A 19538-nucleotide genomic window follows, 5' to 3' on the forward strand; every position below is an offset into this window, starting at 1 on the left:
CTCTCACTCCCTTGCTTCCTTCCGTCTTACAATCCGACCTTGTCCTAGAGCCGGAAGGAGCCTTAGAACCACCACTTCGCGTCTCAGTGGCGGGCTTGCAGAGGAGTCCTTCTCCCCACCCTTCCGTTAATGCTTCTCACTGACTCCCCACCTCAACCTGTGTTAAATCGTGCGTGCATGCTAAGGTGGCTTCAGTAGTGTCTGACTCTTTGCGACCCCCATGGACTGTAGCCCGCCAGGCTTCTCTGTCCATGGGGATTCTCCAGGCAAGGATACTAGAGTGGGTTGTCATTTCCCTTCTCCGGGGTGTGTGTTGCATCAGTGGTTTCCAAAATACCCATCCCAAAAGGGCACCTGAACTGACTCACTGCTTCCTCCCATTTCAGGCAAAGTCTTCTTAGTTCCTTGATACCTTACTCTGTTAGTGATATACACCAGTAAATCACTGTCGTTTTTCAGTCACTAAGTTGTGTCTGACTCTGCACGCTATGGACTGCAGTACACCAGTCTTCCCTGTCCTCCACTATCTCCCGGAGTTTGCTCAAATTCATGTCCATTGAGTTGGTGATGCTATCTAACCATCTTACCCTGTGCTGCCCCCTTCTTTTGCCTTCAATCTTTTCCAGCATCAAGGTCTTTTCCAATGAGTTGGCTCTTCACATTATGTAGCCAAAGTACTGGAGCTTCAACTTCAGCATCAGTGCTCCCACAGAATATTCAAGGTTGATTTTCTTTAGGATGGGCTTATTTGATCTCTTTGCAGTCCAAGAGTCTTTTCCAGCATTACAATTCGAAAGCATCAGTTCTTCAGCCTTCTTTACGGTCAAACCCTCACATACATACATGACTACTGAAAAAACCATAGCTTTGGCTATACAGACATTTGTGGGCAAAGTGATGTCTCTCTCTTTTTTTTTTAATAATCAAGGACTAGAAAGTGCCAAGGAAAATCTTTGTAAACACTACATACTTCCTGTGTTATGCTCCATTATCATGTTTGGTCACTCAACAGAGTCCAAAGTCCTCATATGACCTCATCTAAAGTGATCCCTCTTTATGAAGATGGAGCAGGGAAGTGATGTGGAAACCAGAAAGGCCATTAAATTGGTCTTTCCTTGATCTCTGTCCTTTGCAACTATCCCAGAACTGACCTGTCTCCCTGAGGGAAAACTTGTGAGTTGAATTTTTATTGAATATATACCATGTGACAGATAAATACTAAAATCTCACAAACAAATAAAATCAAATCTTTGCCTTTAAGATGTCCAATGGGAGGTGAGAGAGACTGCCATTTCATTCATGAAAAAAAATAGTTATTGAGCAGCTTCTGTGTCCAGATCTTGTTCCAGGTACTGAGGGTCCATTCTCAAACAAAACAGATACAACCTTTGTCTTGGGGGCTTTGATTTTTGCAGAGGGAGATTAGAGGAGGAATGAGATAAATAAGCAGTAAAACAGAGTCAGGGAGGTGGTGATAAGTGTTTTGGGGAAGCATAAAGCTCTGAAGGAGGGTTGAACACACAGTGATGTTTGAATAACACCTGCAAGAAGGGAGGAAGTTGGACCAGGGGTCCCTGAGATGCAGATGGGGGCCAGGCTTGGGAACTCAGTGAAGTAAGTAATCAGAATTCAGTGAGTAAGCTATGGTAAATGAGGGCTAGAGGTGCCAAGCTTTTATTTTTATTTAAAGTGAGATAGAAAGCTATTGGAGGAGAGGTTTACCATTCAATGTGAAAACTGTCATGAAAGGGTTAGAGAGAAAGTACCATAGAGAACATAGAGGAGGGCTTCCTGACCCTGCTTAGGGTATCTGGGAAGGCTTCATAAAGAGAGATCGTTTGCTTAGCCTTAATGGAGGCATTGGGAAGGCTTGCCAGGTGAGAGAAAGAGGTGGAATCTGCAAGTAAGTACTAGTCCAAAGGGGTAGACTATGCAGAGCCTTACTTGGAACTCTGAATAATGAAAAATCCAAGGGAAGCCAATCTTCTCTAGAAGCTTAAAGAGTTTAAAGGTAAGTGAACAAGACAGTGTACACATGGCATATTTTCTCCTCTTTCAATTTTTTAAAAATACATTCTTCTAGTTGTTTCTAGTAATTAGCATCTGCTATTTTGAAATAGGGCAGAAAGTTCATTCAGAGGGACTTCCCTAGTGGTCCAGGGGTTAAAAGATGCCATGCTCCCAATGCAGGGGGTATGGGATCGATCCCTGGTCAGGAACTAAGGTCCCTAAAGCCATGTGGCACTGCAAAAAAAATTCACCAAGAGATCATGGACATAGCTATAGTATCATAGCTGTAGCATCCTTTTTTGAAAATGAGCTTTGTGGGGTTTGGAGTCTGATTTGGCTAGGTTTGCATTTGTAGAACTCTCATAGGAAAAACACAAAAGAATTTTTATTGACTGATTTTGATGGATAACCATTAAATTCGGTGAAAGTGGAAGCAACATGGAGCCCAGGTGACCAAGAGACATGGTTCCTAATAACCCAGAGGTACAGAGGTAGTGGAGCAACTCTCCTCAAAATCTGAAACAATTTCAGCACCTGCAGTTAGTGCCTTTGAAGTAAAACACAGAGAAAAGAAAAGAAATGTGCAGGAGTAGTGGAGTAGACTCCTACAGAAAAACTTGCTTATTTTTTGCTAAGTAATGCAGACCACCCAACTATGTTTCAACCATGTATCTTAGATCCGAAGAAACATTTTAGAATTTTGCCACAAATTTTCTGTCAGTGTTACTCACTCTTTATTTTGAAATGGTTTCACTTTTGCTTTGCTCCTATGTTACTCTGGTGAGCTTACTGCACATGCATCCAGGCCTCCTATATAAAGATTCCAGAGCTGTTTCTGGAACTAGTGGCATGAGAAGATAAAAACAAACATGGAGGGAAAAGTCAGTTAATATTTGTACAACTAACTTACAATTTACTCTGAAATTATTTAGCAACTATTTATTAACATGTAATAATTCATAAGTATACCAGTGAATTTATTTTATTTTCAGTTTCACAAAAAAAGAGATAAATAATATTTAATATTTATTATTTAATAAATAATATTTATTATCACTGTTAAGAGATAACCTTCAGGACTTTTCTGGTGGTGCAGTGGATAAGAATCTACATGGCAAAGCAGGGGACATGGGTTCAATCCCTGGTTTGGGAAGATCCCACATGCCACAGAGCAACTAAGCCCATACCCCACAACTATTAAAGCCCGTGCACTCTAGAGCCCGTGCTCCTCAACAAGAGAAGCCATAGCAATGAGAAGCCTGTGCGCCATAACAAAGAGTAGCCCCACTCGCCACAAGTAGAGAAAGCCCGCACAAAAGCAACAAAAACCCAGCACAGCCATAAATAAATAAAGATAACTTTCAAAACGGGGTAAAATTATGACTCTCATACAGATATAAAGATCTTTATTTGACTTAGAAGCAGAGAACCAGACAGAGACTCAAAGGAGAAATCAAAACAGCACACATTTACATGGACTGAAGGATATGGAAACAGGTCGGGAAGATCCCCTGGAGAAGGAAATGGCAACCCACTCCAGTATTCTTGCCTGGAGAATCCCATGGACAGAGGAGCCTGGCAGGCTACAGCCCATGGGGTTGCAAAGAGTCAGACGCTACTAAGCAGCTGAGCACATATGTACATGCAAAGTTTGGAGACAAAACTAACTTCTTCCACCATGAGGGCAGGAGGCCAATTGAAACTGTACCAGGTAGGGCAGCATTTGCGTGCTCTTAAACGAGAGTTGCCATCACCACCAAAGAGCTATAATTTACCGTGTTGTGAAATAACCTAGATAGAATCAGAATCAGATAATCCAGAGGGAGTGCTCTAGAGTCTATACAATGCATAGTTCTCCTCTGACACACAATTTGATCCTATAGCACTTGGAATGATGCAAACCCATTTTATTATTAATGACTACTGAAGCATAGCTGCTTTACAATGTTGTGTTAGTTTCTGCTGGATGGCAAAGTGAATCAGCTACATATATTACATGTCCCCTCTTTTTTGGATTTCCTTCCCATTTAGGTTGCCATAGAGCACCAAGCAGAGCTCCCTGAGCTGTACAGTAAGTTCTCATTAGTTGTCCATTTTATACGTAGTATCAATAGTGTGTATATCTCCCAATTCATCCCACTGCCCCTTTCCTTCTTATGTTTGAATCCATACCTTTGTTCTCTGATGTAAATTTATCTTAAAAATTTTAAATTTAATATTAAATAAAATTTAAATTTAATATTTCTGGTGAGATCTGAAAGAGACACATGTACCCCAATGTTCATCACAGCACTGTTTATAATAGCCAGGACACAGAAGCAACCTAGATGCCCATCAGCAGATGAATGGATAAGAAAGCTGTGGTACATATACATAATGGAATATTACTCAGCCATTAAAAAGAATACATTTGAATCAGTTCTAATGAGATGAATAAAACTGGAGCCCATTATACAGAGTGAAGTAAGCCAGAAAGATAAAGACCAATACAGTATACTAATGCATATATATGGAATTTAGAAAGATAGTAACAATAACCCTATATGAAGACAGAAATAGAGACATGATGTATAGAATAGACTTTTGGACTCTATGGGAGAAGGCGAGGGTGGGATGATCTGATAGAACAGGATCGAAACATGTATATTATCAAGTGTGAAACAGATCGCCAGTCCAGGCTGGATGCATGAGACAAGTGCTCGGGGCTGGTGCACTGGGATGACCCAGAGGGATGGGACGGGGAGGGAGGCGGGAGGGGGGGTTCAGGATGGGGAACACATGTAAATCCATGGCTGATTCATGTCAATGTATGGCAAAAACCACTACAATATTGTAAAGTAATTAGCCTCCAACTAATAAAAATAAATGGAAAAAAAATATTTCTGGTGATAAGTTTTAAACATACATAGACTACTAATGAACACTAACGAACAACTTGTTTCAGCAAAGATATCTTGCCAATCTTGTTATATCTGCCTCTTCCACTTTTTAAATAAGCAGTAACATTTTAAATATATATTTTAAAGAATCATTTTCCTGGTAAATACTTAAATGTGCAATTTTTTCTTTTATGCATGATCAAGATACCATTTTTTTCACACCTAAGGAAATTAGCCACAATTTGCGAATAGCATCTAATACCTAGTCTGTATTCAAATTTCCTTAATTGTCTCAAAAATAGCTTTTTTAAAGCTATTCAAATTAGGATCGGCATAAATGTATGCACTGAATTTGGTTGGTCAGCCTAAGTGTCAAAAGTACCTCTCCTTTTGTTTTTCTGATTTTTTTAAAGTTATTTTTTAATGAAAGGATAATTGTTTTACAGAATTTTGTTGTTTTCTGTCAAATCTCAACATGAATCAGCCATCCCAGTGAAGTTGCTCAGTCGTGTCTGACTCTTTGGGACCTCATGGACTATAGCCTACCAGGCAAGAGTACTGGAGTGGGTTGCCATTTCCTTCTCCAGGGGATCTTCCCGACCCAGGGATCAAACCCAGGTCTCCCGAATTGCAGGTAGACGCTTTACCGTCTGAGCCACCAGGGAAACTCAATCAGCCATAGGTATACATATATCCCCTTCCTTTTGAAACTCCCTCCCACCTCCCTCCCCACCCCACCCCTCTAGGTTGATACAGAGCCCCTGTTTGAGTTTCCTGAGCCAGACAGCAGACTCCTGTTGGCTATCTGTTTTACACATGGTAATGTCAATTTCTCTTTACTCTTTCCATACATCTGACCCTCTCCGCCTCTCTCCCCATGTCCATAAGTCCATTTTCTATGTCTGTTTCTCCATTGCTGCCTGTAAATAAATTCTTCAGTACCATTTTTCTAGATTTTGTATATATGCATTAGAATATGATATTTATCTTTCTCTTTCTGACTTACTTCACTCTGTACAATAGGCTCTAGGTTCATCCACCTCACTAGAACTGACTCAAATGCATTCGTTTTTATGGCTGAGTAATATTCCATTGTGTATATATACTTTCTGTTTGTTTTTTACTTGAATACCATTAGTTTGTTGGAGTAACCAGTTCAATGTTACTTAGAATTTACCATGTTCTAGATTTGGCTGATCACGTCTTTGTGGTATCATTGAATTGTTCCTCTTTCCCCTACATTTCCTGTAAGCATAAGTAGATCTAGATGTTTGATTAGATCTAGGTATAATCTTCCTCTGGCAAGATAATTTCATGAGGTGACTCATCTTTGGATCATTGCATCTTTGTGTAATATTTGTGCTGTCCTTTTGGTATACTGATATTGATCAGTTTGCTTACATGCTGTCACCCTAATCCACCTATTGTAAAGTTTTTGATTTACCCAGTGATTTTAGCATTTGCTAATGACAATCCTTGCTTAGGTCCATAACTTTATTATTGATGATAAAATGTCATTTTTCTAATTTTCTTAATTAGAAGTCATCTTTCTATGAATAGGAACTTACCTTTCTCAACTATTTTGTTAACCTGAAGTTCAGTTTTTACAGGAAAGTTACAATAAATGCTTGATTTATCTCATTAACTGGTTGTCAGTATTTACTAAATCTGAAAATATTCATGCCTTATGACCAGTCATTTCACCCCTACTTATATGTACATATGTATAACACAGGTACAGCAAAATATGTGTCTATATATGTAATAATACATATGTTCAACAAAGATGTACCATGTGTTCAACAAAAGACATGTAAAAAATGTTCATAGGAGCTCTATATGAGCTACAGTCCATGGCATTGCAAAGTGGCAGACACGACTTAGCTACCAAACAACTCCTGTTGCAGGGCACAGGCTCTAGGAGAACGGGCTTCAGTAGTTCTAGCTTATGGGCTTAGTTGCTTCGCAGCATGTGGGATCTTCCTGGATAAGGGATTGAACCCTTGTCTCCTGCATTGGCAGGTGGACTTTTATCCCACCAGGGAAGCCCCAAAATGCATTTTTTAAAAGCAGAAGCTACATCATGAATTCATACTGATTTTTCCCAATGGAACTTAAGATTGGCATGTTGTTACTGATCTTTGATTTTATATTTGCAACCCTGTTTTCTTACACCGGAAATCTAACCACTTACTGACATTAGCAAAATGACTTAGATGTTTGAGTCACATAATTTACATGTAAAAGTTTAAAATTGGCAGTATCAATAATACTGCTAAAAATAAGTTGACTGAATGCTGTTGAAGATTTTTTTGTGGTACTTTTTGTCCTTAGTGGGGATATGTTTGTGGGGAAATTAAACTTTCTGAGATTGCTTAGTATTCCTGTAAAAAGCCACAGACTCACAGAAACATCATCATGTACCATGAGAATTATATATGTAACTGTGTTCTAGTTAATTACTCTAACCTGAAAGCTAATCTCCTGGAGAAAGCTAGATGACCACAGTTCTGAATATTCATTGGGAGGACTGATGCTGAAGCTGAAGCTCCAATACTTTGGCCACCTGATGCAAAGAGCTGACTCATTGGAAAAGACCCTGATGCTGGGAAAGATTGAAGGCAGGAGGAGAAGGGGGCGATAGAGCATGAGACGGTTGTATGGCATCATTGACTCAATGGACATGAGTTTGAGCAAGTTCTGGGAGATGGTGGAGGCAGGGAAGCCTGGCACACCGTAGTCCATGAGGTCACAAAGTTTCAGGAAGACTGGAATGGCTTACCTGGGAACCAGGAGACAGCTCTGAATAGTAGAAGCTGAGAATCAAAGGGAGACTACTGGATCTCTTTGGCTCCTGGATTTACAAACCAAAGGTATGGAGGTCTAAGGAGAAGCCCCTTTCAGGAGGGAGAAGAACAGCTGCCTCCTTCCTCCTCTAGAGTGCGTGTGAGCCCACTAAGTCACTTCAGTTGTGTGGACTCTTCATGACTCTATGGACCATAGCCCACCAAGCAGCTCTGTCCATGGGATTCTCCAGGCAAAAATACTGGAGAACACTTGTCATGGCAAAGGGTCTTATGTAACACAGTAAAGCTACAAGCCATGCCATGCAGGGCCCCCCAAGACAGATGGGTGATAGTGGAGAGTTCTGACAAGACGTGGTTCACTGGAGGAGGGAATGACAAACCACTGCAATATTCATGCCTCAAGAACCCCATGGACAGTGTGAAAAGAAGGACCTAGCCTCTCTCCGCAATTCAGGATCTCCACATCTGTGGACTCAGGTGTGTAAACTGGGTGTTTTGGGTCTGGTTTTGAACCACGCAAACCGTTCTGTAGCTGCACATTAAGGATCATGTGGACTACTAAAAGCAAATATTTTTTGTTCCTTTTGTTAGGAATATTATCTCTTATACTGGTGTCAATTATTCATTTGAAAATTACCTGTGTTAAAACCTCTATGAAAGTTGATTTCTTTAAACAAGAACTTATATATCCTTACTGTCTGGCACACAATATTCTAAGCTCTTTACAAATATTAGCTCATTTAATTTTCACCACAATCATACACGATAGACTCTATTACTTCCATGTTATAATTGAGGAAAACAAGGAACAGACGAGTTAAGTAACTTGCCTAAAATCACACAGCTAGTAGTCACAATTTCAGTGGTTGTGGTGCATGGGCTTAGTTGGTCTGCAACATGTGCGAACTTCCTGGATCAGGGATCGAACCCCTGTCTCCTGCATCATCAGGTGGATTCTTTACCACTGAACCACCAGGGAAGCTCTATTTCTCATATGAATTTAAATTGTGGAAACCAGATTATCTTAATTTATAATTGAATGATTGGGTCAATGAGCTGTTATCATGAGTACAAATAAAGTCTTTGAGTAAATATTAAATACTACTAATACATATCACTTTCCCAGATACTCTGCTCCATATTTTAATGTACCTTAACTTTAATTTCACAACGGTGCTGCACTGTGGATACTATTAACCCTATTTAGAAATGAGGAAATTGGGTCTCAAGAGATTCAGTTCAGTCTCTCAGTCGAGTCCAACTGTTTGCAACCCCATGGACTGCAGCATGCCAGGCTTCCCTGTCCATCATCAATTTCCAGAGCTTGCTGAAACTCACGTCCATTGAGTTGGTGATGCCATCCAACAATCTCATCCTCTGTTGACCCCTTCTCCTTCTTTCTTCAATCTTTCCCAGCATCAGGGTCTTTTCCAAGGAGTCAGTTCTTCTCATCAGGTGGACAAGGTATTGGAGCTTCAGTTTCAGCATCAGTCATTCCAGTGAATATTCAGGACTGATTTCCTTTAGGATGGACTAGTTGGATCTCCTTGCAGTCCAAGGGACTCTCAAGAATCTTCTCCAACACCACAGTTCAAAAGCGTCAATTCTTTGGTGCTCAGCTGTCTTTATGATCCAACTCTCACATCCATACATGATTACTGGAAAAACCATAGCTTTGACTAGATGGACTTTGTCGGCAAAGTAATCTTTGAGATTACTGCTGTGATATCTAATGACACTCAGGTCTTTGAGTGCTGGACAAGATGACCAAGCCCCATTCCTGCCTGAAGGATCCGCCTACCTGAGCCACTGGCATGTTAGGAACTTGTGATCACTTGACCACTCCCTCTGGGCACAGAATTCGACCTTGATTACACTGAAAGCCCAACAGCCAGAAACAAGTCCTAGAACACATCGCCTTACTCAAGTGCGCATCTTTGGCTCATCTGAACTTACAGAACCCAAACACAAGCTGCTTCTCATGAGTCAGTGAGAACAGGTGATACAATCATTCCTGTGATCAGGGAAAAGGCCCCAGACTTTGGAGTCAGAAAGCTAGAGTTGGACTCTGATTCTGTTTGTCACCAGATGTGACTCTAACCACCTTCCTGGCTCCTCTCTGGATCCATCAGTCACCTCACAGGGATGTTTCTAGAGTCAAGTCAAAATGAGATAATATATGTGAAAGGGTGTTATAGTAAATAAAAGTGCAGGGTATCAGATAGGCATCAGTATGTTGATTCAAGATGTGTTCATTGTCAGATTCAGTATGCACATTACAGGTGTTTAATATATATTTATATATAAGTAGGACTTCCCAGGTGGCGCAGATGGTAACAAACCCTCCTGCCAATGCAGTCAGATATAAGGGACGCGGGTGTGATCCCTGGGTCAGGAAGATCCCCTGGAGGAGGGCATGACAGCCCACTCCAGTATTCTTGCCTGGAGAATCCCATGGACAAGAAGCCTGGAGGGCTTCAGCCCTTGAGGTCACAAGAGTCGGACACAACTGAAGTGATTTAACACACACACATATATAAGTATTATATTTCTTTTTCTTCCCCCAATTATTTTTATTAGTTGGAGGCTAATTACTTTACAATATTGTAGTGGTTTTTGCCATACATTGACATGAGTCAGCCATGGATTTACATGTGTTCCCCATCCTGAACCCCCCTCCCAGCTCCCTCCCCTAAGTATTATATTTCTTTAAAAATGTGCAGTGGTTGGGAGTGGCTATAGAAGTTCTATATCTTGCTGCTGAGTTGCAGTCATGAATTGATTTTTTAAATTATTTATTTAGTTAGTTTTGGGTCTTGTGTGCTGCACTGGCTTTTCTCTAGTTGCCATGAGTGGCGGTTACTCTTTGTTGCAGTGCTTGGGCTTCTTACTGTGGTGGCTTCTCTCATCTCGGAGCATGGGCTGTGGGATATTTGGGCTTTGGCAGTTACGATCCCTGGGCTCCAGAGCACAGGTTCAATAGTTGTGGCACACAGGCTTAGTTGTTCCGTGGCATGTGGGATCTTCCCACATCAGGGATCGATCCCATGTCTCCTGCATTTGTAGGCAGATTCTTTACCACTGAGCCACCAGGGAAGCCCCACGAACTGATTTTTGCAAGCTCTGAAGGTCACTGACCCAGATAGGAGTTTTTGTCTAGTTTTTCTACTCAATGAACAATAAGATAGTTAGTTCCCAAACTTGGCCAAACATTAGAGTATTTACCTAGTGAGATGTCCAATCTTGTAGGAGATGTGAATCAGAATCTCCTAGTAAGAAGTCTGTAAATCTGGGTTTGTAGCAGACACTCCAGAGGATTCTTAGCATAATGCAATTTTGAGAAACACTGCCTGAAACCAGTCTACTTTATCTCCCTCACCTAAAGATTTTATAACTCTGAAACTGGCACGATGTTTGCCTTCCATCCTGATGAGCTGTCATGTTGATCAAGGAGATCTCTGAGCTGTCCGAACCAACCAAAAGAGATTTACTAAATAATCTTGTCTCTAAAAAAAAAAAAAAAGGAAATTTGTCCTGAATATTCACTGGAAGGACTGATGCTGAAGCTGAAGCTCCAATACTTTGGCCACCTGTTGTGAAGACCTGACTCATTGGAAGAGTCACCGATGCTGGGGAAAATTGAAAGTAGGAGGAGAAGGGGACGACAGAGGATGAGATGGCTGGATGGCACCACTGTCTCAATGGGCATGAGTTTTCGTAAGCTCTGGGAGTTGGTGATGGACAGGGAAATCTGGTGTGCTGCAGTCCATGGGGTTACAAAGAGTCAGACATGACTGAGCGACTGAACTGATACTGTTAAGTTCTGCTTAGCTTAAATTTAGGAATTCACATCCTTAGTAGGTAGTTTTTTGTTCTGTCCTACTAAAATACACTCTAGTTAAGGAAGAAGTGATTGTAACAATAGTCCATGTCCAAATCAGATAACACAATATCTGGCAGCCTGTATTTTGTTCACATAGGCACGCAGACTTGTTTTATGAGGCTCTGGATGTATAACTGGAGTTTGTAGGCTATTGAGATTACCCTAAACCTCATTTCATCAAAGTGACTTACAAAAAAAGTGTTGCAAATGTCAATGGGTTGAAGGAGCCATCAAATCTTTCAGGAACACTACCTCAAAATCTGGGACCACATGTCTTTGTTATTTAGTAAAGTCACCAATTTCAGTTGCAAATTATAAGTATTGTAAGTAACATAGAATATAAAAGGCTAACACTGAGATCCTAACTTCAACCCATATCCTCCTCAAGAAATAATTTGCCTCGATTCAATATTGTTGACTTCCCCATTGGCTCAGCAGTAAAGAATCCACCTGCAATGCAGGACATGTGGGTTCAATCCCTGGGTTGGGAAGATACCCTGGAGGAGGCCCTGGCAATCCACTCCGGTATTCTTGTTGGAAAAATTCCATGGACAAGGTAGCCTGGTAGGCTATACTTCATTGTCTCTCAAAGAGTTAGACATGACTGAAGCGACTGAGCAAGAGAAAAAAAAATGCTGTTGGAATGCAGAACTGATGATCACCATGTAGCTTAGATGGGATTTTATATTACAAAGACATACACACACATTAACCATGTGACAGAGATCATACTAAGCTCTTCATGTGTTATGTCTGCTCCAGTCTTTTGAGAGAGATCATTTAAACATCTTCCAGCAGCAGTAATTCATTTTACAAATAACTGTAAAGTGCCTTTTGTGTGTTACGCACGGGGCAAGGTCTCATGAAACTTTATTTTGGAATCATGGAGCTAAAACAGCTTATTTCACAACATAAATTATAGAGAATCTTTCCATCTATTTTTCTTATCTAAAAATGAAATACTTATCTAAAAATTCCCTGGTGGCTCAATGGTAAAGAATCCACCCTCCAAAGCAGGAGACTATACAGGCAACTATACAGCTAACAGTATATTCATTAGGAAATGCAAAGCGGGTTCAACTCCTGGGTTGGAAAGATCCCCAGAGGAGGAAATGGTAACCCACTCCAGCTATTCTTGCCCAGGAAATCCTATGGACAGAGGAGGCTGGCAAGCCCATGGTGTGGCAAAAGAATGGGAAAAGATGGAGCGACTGAACAACAACATCTTAAGTATAAGCTTCATCCCCCTAAAATTTGCTTTCTCTCCTGTTAATATTTCCTGTGACAGCAACATACAGCTAACTATATCCATTAGGAAATGCAAAAATCAAGCAACCTAGATGCCCATCAGCAGATGAATGGATAAGGAAGCTGTGGTACATATACACCATGGAATATTACTCAGCCGTTAAAAAGAATTCATTTGAATCAGTTCTAATGAGATGGATGAAACTGGAGCCCATTATACAGAGTGAAGTAAGCCAGAAAGATAAAGAACATTACAGCATACTAACACATATACATGGAATTTAGAAAAATGGTAACGATAACCCTATATGCAAAACAGAAAAAGAGACACAGAAGTACAGAACAGACTTTTGGACTCTGTGGGAGAAGGTGAGGGTGGGATGTTTCGAAAGAACAGCATGTATATTATCTATGGTGAAACAGATCACCAGCCCAGGTGGGATGCATGAGACAAGTGCTCGGGCCTGGTGCACTGGGAAGACCCAGAGGAATCAGGTGGAGAGGGAGCTGGGAGGGGGGATCGGGATGGGGAATATGTGTAACTCTATGGCTGATTCATATCAATGTATGACAAAACCCACTGAAATATTGTGAAGTAATTAGCCTCCAACTAATTAAAAAAAAAAAAAAGATAACAGGATTAATCAGAACATTTTTTTCCAAAGACTGTCTTCAAGCAGGATACATTATTGTTATATAATCCTAAGGAATGTAGAGGGACAAAAAAGTTTGTCCTTTCAAAAAAAAAAAAGGAAATGCAAAAATCTTTGTCATGAAAGTGCTTGTATAAGGTAGAAGAGTAAAATGAGCATAAGTTGCTATGTCTGCATAGCCTATGGTACATACCATGATGAAAAATTGCTTCCCTAAGTGACCCTAACAAGAACTGCAGAGTGATGATTGAGAAAGGATTTTTATATGAAGGAGGCCACTTCCTGACCTACAATTATTTAACATCAGATTAGAAGGGAATGGCTATCCACTCCAATGTTCTTGCCTGGAGAATCCCATGGATAGAGCCTGGTGAGCTGCAGTCCACGGGGTGGCAAAAAGTCAGACACGACTGAGGGACTAACTTTTTTTTAAGACTAGGAAAATATGCCAATTTGTCTTTTTTCATTGATAAATGTTAATACATAATATTCCTGTTATATGAAAACTATTTATTTTGGTTGTCTCATTATGGGACTAGGAACCAATGTCTGCATGTGAAGTTTTTAGAAGGAAGGAGGTGATCAGGTGCCCAGAGTCTGTTTTCGTAATGTTGACCTTTAGTACACTGCCCAGAACTGTAAATAACCAAAAACCATCTCTGGAAAGTGTTTACTTAGACTTTTCCTGTGAGTTAGTGCTCAAAATCAGTGATGCAAATCAACAAGTTCAAATAATACTTCAAATAGTATTTGCTTAAGTTTCTACTACATGAAATTAGAATTTTCATAATTTAAAGTGTTCCAAAATGCATTTTTGTAAAACCTGACATTCAGGCATCTCCAAGAAGCTTACATAAATCCTAGTAAAAAAGATAAAACAAGGAAGTGCTGTTTTAGTAAATAGGATTGCAATTGATTAAACAGGAAGATGTAAATGGTTGCTGATAAAGGCATTAGGAAATCAGCACCAGTCTCCGGGTAGAATGATGACCTGGCACAACCTTTGCAGATTCTTTGGTAATGCACAGTCAAAGGCCCTGGCGGCAGGGGTGGAGGTGGAGGGGAGGGGAAGACCTGCAGTCCAACCCACAGATTTATTCTGAGGACAGAATCAGTGAGGAGTACAAAGATCTACATAGAATAGAAGAATGCTTCTTTTGGGGATGGTGAACTCCAAGATTTCTCACTAAATATTTAAAAGTTAAAGCCCAAAGTCTCTGCCCGGGGGTCTACTTAACTGGAGAGGAGGGGTGTTCCTGTCTCTGACCTGGGAAGCTGGCTGGACTGTGCTGTACGTGGGAGGCTGGGACCGTGGGAACGAGAGTGGGCCCAGAGCCCACCTGAGGGTGGGAGGAGTACAGATGCTCAGGCAGGCAGATCACTTGAAGCTTCAGCGATTGTCTGGATGCACCAATAGAGACACAGTGGGGGAACCGTCATGCCCCTCTACACCCCACCCCTGATCTGTGAACCTGTGTAACACCTGCCTGGGCCTCTCTGAAATACCTGGGGTGGGGGGAGGACTTTTTGAGAGATGGGAAGATTCTGCTATAATAAAATGTGATATGACCTGGGACATCCCTGATAGTCCCGTGGTATGGACTCCCCACCTCTACTGCAAAAAGCCTGGGGGCCCAGGTTTGATCCCTCGTTGGGGAATTTGAATCTTGTAAGCAAGGTGGTGTGGCCAAAAAGAAAAAATATATATAACATGACCTAATTTTTATCTAAGAACAGGGCAGATTTGGAGATTTTGGAGTTTTAAGTATATAACTGGCAATCGCAGATTTAACATTTTTGGATTCAACTATCTTTCATTCAATAAACATTTGAGCACCTGTGTATGTGTGTGTGTTAGTTGCTCAGTCATGTCTGACTCTTTACAACCCCATGGACTATATTATAGCCTGCCAGGCTCCTCTGTTCATGGAAAATTCTCCAGGCAAGAATACTGGAGTGGGTTGCCATTTCCTTCTCCAGGGGACCTTCTCAACCCAGATCGAACCAGGTCTCCTGCATTACAGGCAGATTCTTTACCATCTGAATCATTAGGGAAGTTCAACTTTGAGCACCTACCATGTGCCAGAAATCCTTCTAGACTCTAGGACCACAAGTGTTACAGCTGTGCCATTCTACTTTAGAAATGAACTCTTCATTAATAACACATTAAATTGCCTTTTGCTGTACAGATGTGGAATTTGAAAAAACTTTTAAGCTAATAGAAATAGTAACAATTAAAAAATTTCAAATCCAGCTATTGACAAATGTTATTCTTCAAAAAGTTTATGTAAATATAATGCCATGTACTCAAGTTTTGAATATTTTATTATTCCTATAGACACATGTAGTACATGCCTTGAACTTTAGAAAGTAACAGAAAAATGCAAATTTATTGTCCCCCAAATTGATATTTTTACCATGAAAATACTTATGATCAGAGCTGAGCAGAAGAAAGAGGTATTAACATATTATTACAGTTTCAAATTATGATCTTTTTATATTCTAATATCCACTATAGGATGATCAGTGTGATAAACGATGCTTGTGTTTCATCTCTGGACAAACCTTATCTAGGCTGTTGAACATACTTTAAAAACTATGGTCTGATGTATTGTTTTATAGGTCTTAATTTTTTTTCAATACTTTTTTCCCCAACCAGGGGTTGAACCCAGGCCGCAGCAGTAAAAGTCTGGCATCCTAACAATGAACTCACCAGGAAACTCCCTTTATAGGCCTCAGTTTTGAGGAAATTAGAGCTACAATGTCCAGTTCAAAAACAAGCTCATTTCAGATATTCAGTTATATATACCTAAATTTTCTTCAGACAATTGTACCTCTTTTGGTTTTTTAAAAAATATCCCAATTGTCTGGTTTTGCTGGTAGTTAATCCACGCCTCCCTGGCAATGCTGTAAGGACGGCTGGAAGCAGTACCACCCTGATCTATGTTCTCTCTGGACATGGGAGCAGTTAGGTCACAGCTCCCGGGATACCTCTTGAGTTGGGTGTGTCATGACTGACTTCTGGCCAGTGGAATTTAAGCATTTGCGATGAGTGATGTCAGGGACCAGTTAGGAAAAAGGAACTGGGCATTTCAAAATATAGACAATTTAATGCAGATTTTTCCTTGCAAGAGTGTTGAAAAAACTGAGTATAAAAAAAGAAAAGAATGAAGTGGCATAATGTACAGTATGATGACTATGGTTGACACTGCTGTGTGGTTATTTTGAAAGCTGCTAAGAGAGCAGATTCTAAGAGTTTTCATTACAACAGAAAAAGCATTCTTTTCTTCTTTCACTTGTATGTATATGAGATGATAGATGTTTAAACCTATTGTGGTGCTTGTTTCACAATATATGTAAGTCAAGTCATCAGGCTGCACACCTTAAACTTATACAGTGCTATATGCCGATCATATCTCAATAAAACTAGAAAAAAATTTAAAATAGAAAAGAAGCAGGAAGCACCTACCAACCCCCAAGACTGGAAGAGAGGGACTAGGTGGTGTCACTAGAGACCAGATCTATGGGGATGTGACACCTGGCTGGCTCTCAGAGGGGTCCTCTCCTGGGGCTGAAGCCACAGAGGGGCCGAGGGCTCCACGAGCACTGGGAAAACCACACGGTCCCTTCAGTGGGAGGTGGGAGTTGTTAGGGCTGTGGCGTGGTGTCTGAGGCCTGATGCTGAGACTGAAGAAGGGGCTGTGCCCAGAGTGCAACAGTGCCCCTGTGAAATTAAAAGACACTTGCTCCCTGGAAGAAAAGCTATGACAAACCTAGACAACATTAAAAAGCAGAGGTATCACTTTGCCAACAAAGGTCTGTAGAGTCAAAACTGTGGTTTTTCCAGTTGTCATGTATGGATGTAAGTGTTGGACCATGAAGAAGGCTGAGCCCTGAAGAATTGATGCTTTCGAATGTGGTGCTGGAGAAGACTCTTGAGAGTCCCTTGGACTGCAAGGAGATCAAACCAGTCAACTCTAAAAGGAAATTAGTCCTGAATATTCATTGGAAGGACTCATGCTGAAGCTAAAGCTCCAATACTTTGGTCACCTGATGCAAAGAACGGACTCCTTGGAAAAGACCTTGATGCTGGGAAAGATTGAAGGCAGGAGAAGGGGATGATAGAGGATGAGGTGGTTGGATGGCATTACTGATGGACATGAGTTTAAGCAAGCTCTGGGAGTTAGTGGAGGACAGGGAAGCCTGGTGTGTTGAAGTCCGTGGGGTCACAAAGAATCAGACAGGACTGATCGATTGAAAAACAAACAACAAGGACATTCTTTCACTGACCGCTGCTGTGGAAGGGACATTTAAAGAAAAATATTTATTAATTTGGCTGCACTGGGTGGCATGTGGGATCTTTTGGTGGCAGGATGTGGAATCTGAAGTTGCAGCTTGCCAACTCTTAGTTGTGGCATGTGGGATCTAGTTCTCTGACTAGAAATTGAACCTGGGCCTCCCTTCATTGGGAGCTCAGAGTCTTAGCCACTGGACCACTGGGGAAGTCTCAGGATATTGTTATGATGAAGAATAACATCTTTTTCCTCTGCTTCCATCTGCTTGTCTTCCATCAGTATCTCATTGGTAGAAGGCACTAGAAGCCAGTTAGCTTCCAAGGAAGTTTAGTAAATAAAGTTTTCAAGGTCCCTACTGCAGAAGTACATATCAGTGCACAGAGGGAACAGAAATGACTCATGAGGAGACAAGAGGCTGGTGACCGGCCTGGAATATCACACGAAGGAATTTGAACTCCATTTTTGAGACAAGGAGAAGCTCTGAAAAAGAAGAAATCGATTAAAATTTCTGAAAGTCTGTGCTGGAGTTTAAAAATATTTAAAGAGGAAGAAAATGTGATTATGCCTAAACTTTGCCCATTTTATTTTCATATAACATTTTTTTCACATTAAGAATGAATACAGGCTTATAGCAGAAAATTTGTAGAGAAAAAAAATTATGAAAAAGAAAATAGGGCTTCCCTGGTGACTCAGTGCTAAAGAATCTGCCTACCAATGCAGAAGAAACAAGAGACGTGGGTTCAATCCCTGGTCTGGGAAGATCCCACATGCCATCAGACAACTAAGCCTGTGGCCACAAACTACTGAGCCCAAGTTCTAGAGTTTGTGCTCTGCAACAAGAGAAGCCACCCCAATGATAAGCCTGAGCACCACCACTGGAGAGTAGCTCCCTCTCTCAGCAACCAGAGGAAATCCCACACAGCCATGAAGACCCAGCACAGCCAAAAATAAATAAGTAAATTTTTAAGAAAGAAAATAATTCTGCCATCTGTCAGTTCTGTTCGGTTCAGTTGCTCAGTCGTGTCTGACTCTTTGGGACCCCATGGACTGCAGCACACCAGGCTTCCCTGTCCATCACCAATTCCCAGAGTATGCTCAAACCCATGTCCATCGAGTCAGTGATGCCATCCAACCATCTCATCCTCTGTCGTCCCCTTCTCCTCCTGCCCTCAATCTTTCCCAGCATCAGGGTCTTTACCAGTGAGTCAGTTGTTTGCACCAGGTGGCCAATCTACAGACAGTCACAAATAACATTTAAGTACAGTTCCTTGTAGCCTTTTGTCTAGAAATATATATAGTTTTACTATAGCTCTTTCTTCAATCACTATTCTGTTGTGAGCATTTTTTCAAAGAGCAGTTTTTTTTTAACGGTTACATAATATAGTATTCAGTGAAATACACTATAAATTATGTCACCATTCTTGACATTGTTAAACATGGAACTGAATGATAAAGTAGAAGTTTACTAGATTCCCATGGTCCTTAGATAGAAGATACCACAATGAATTGGGAGACAAACTGCTCTGCAGTGACACCGACCTCATTATGTGAAAACTGGCTTCTAACTTGGAATGCTTTGTTTTCATCTAGGCTGTAACAGGGTCAAAAGTGGAGATGACTTCATCCTTAAGCAAGTCAGTCTTCAGTGGGGTCCCCCGAGAACTGGAGTGATTGACACCCCTGTGGTTAGCAGAATCCAGTAGACTGCTATCTGACTCTTGACTGGAAAACACTGGACAGAGACCTGCAGGTTAGCTGCTCTT

General features: G+C 41.0%; 1 long non-coding RNA gene across 1 annotated transcript; it reads left to right on the top strand.

Moving 5' to 3' along the window:
• Positions 1-3470: 3470 nt before the first annotated feature.
• On the top strand, positions 3471-12199 carry LOC122451115. Its single transcript, XR_006272309.1, has 3 exons — positions 3471-3617; positions 8929-8933; positions 12178-12199. It is a non-coding gene; the product is annotated as an uncharacterized LOC122451115 (long non-coding RNA).
• The last annotated feature ends 7339 nt before the right edge of the window (positions 12200-19538 follow it).

The sequence above is a fragment of the Cervus canadensis genome, chromosome 12 (assembly GCF_019320065.1).
Source record: "Cervus canadensis isolate Bull #8, Minnesota chromosome 12, ASM1932006v1, whole genome shotgun sequence".
In the NCBI taxonomy this organism is placed as follows: Eukaryota; Metazoa; Chordata; class Mammalia; order Artiodactyla; family Cervidae; genus Cervus; species Cervus canadensis.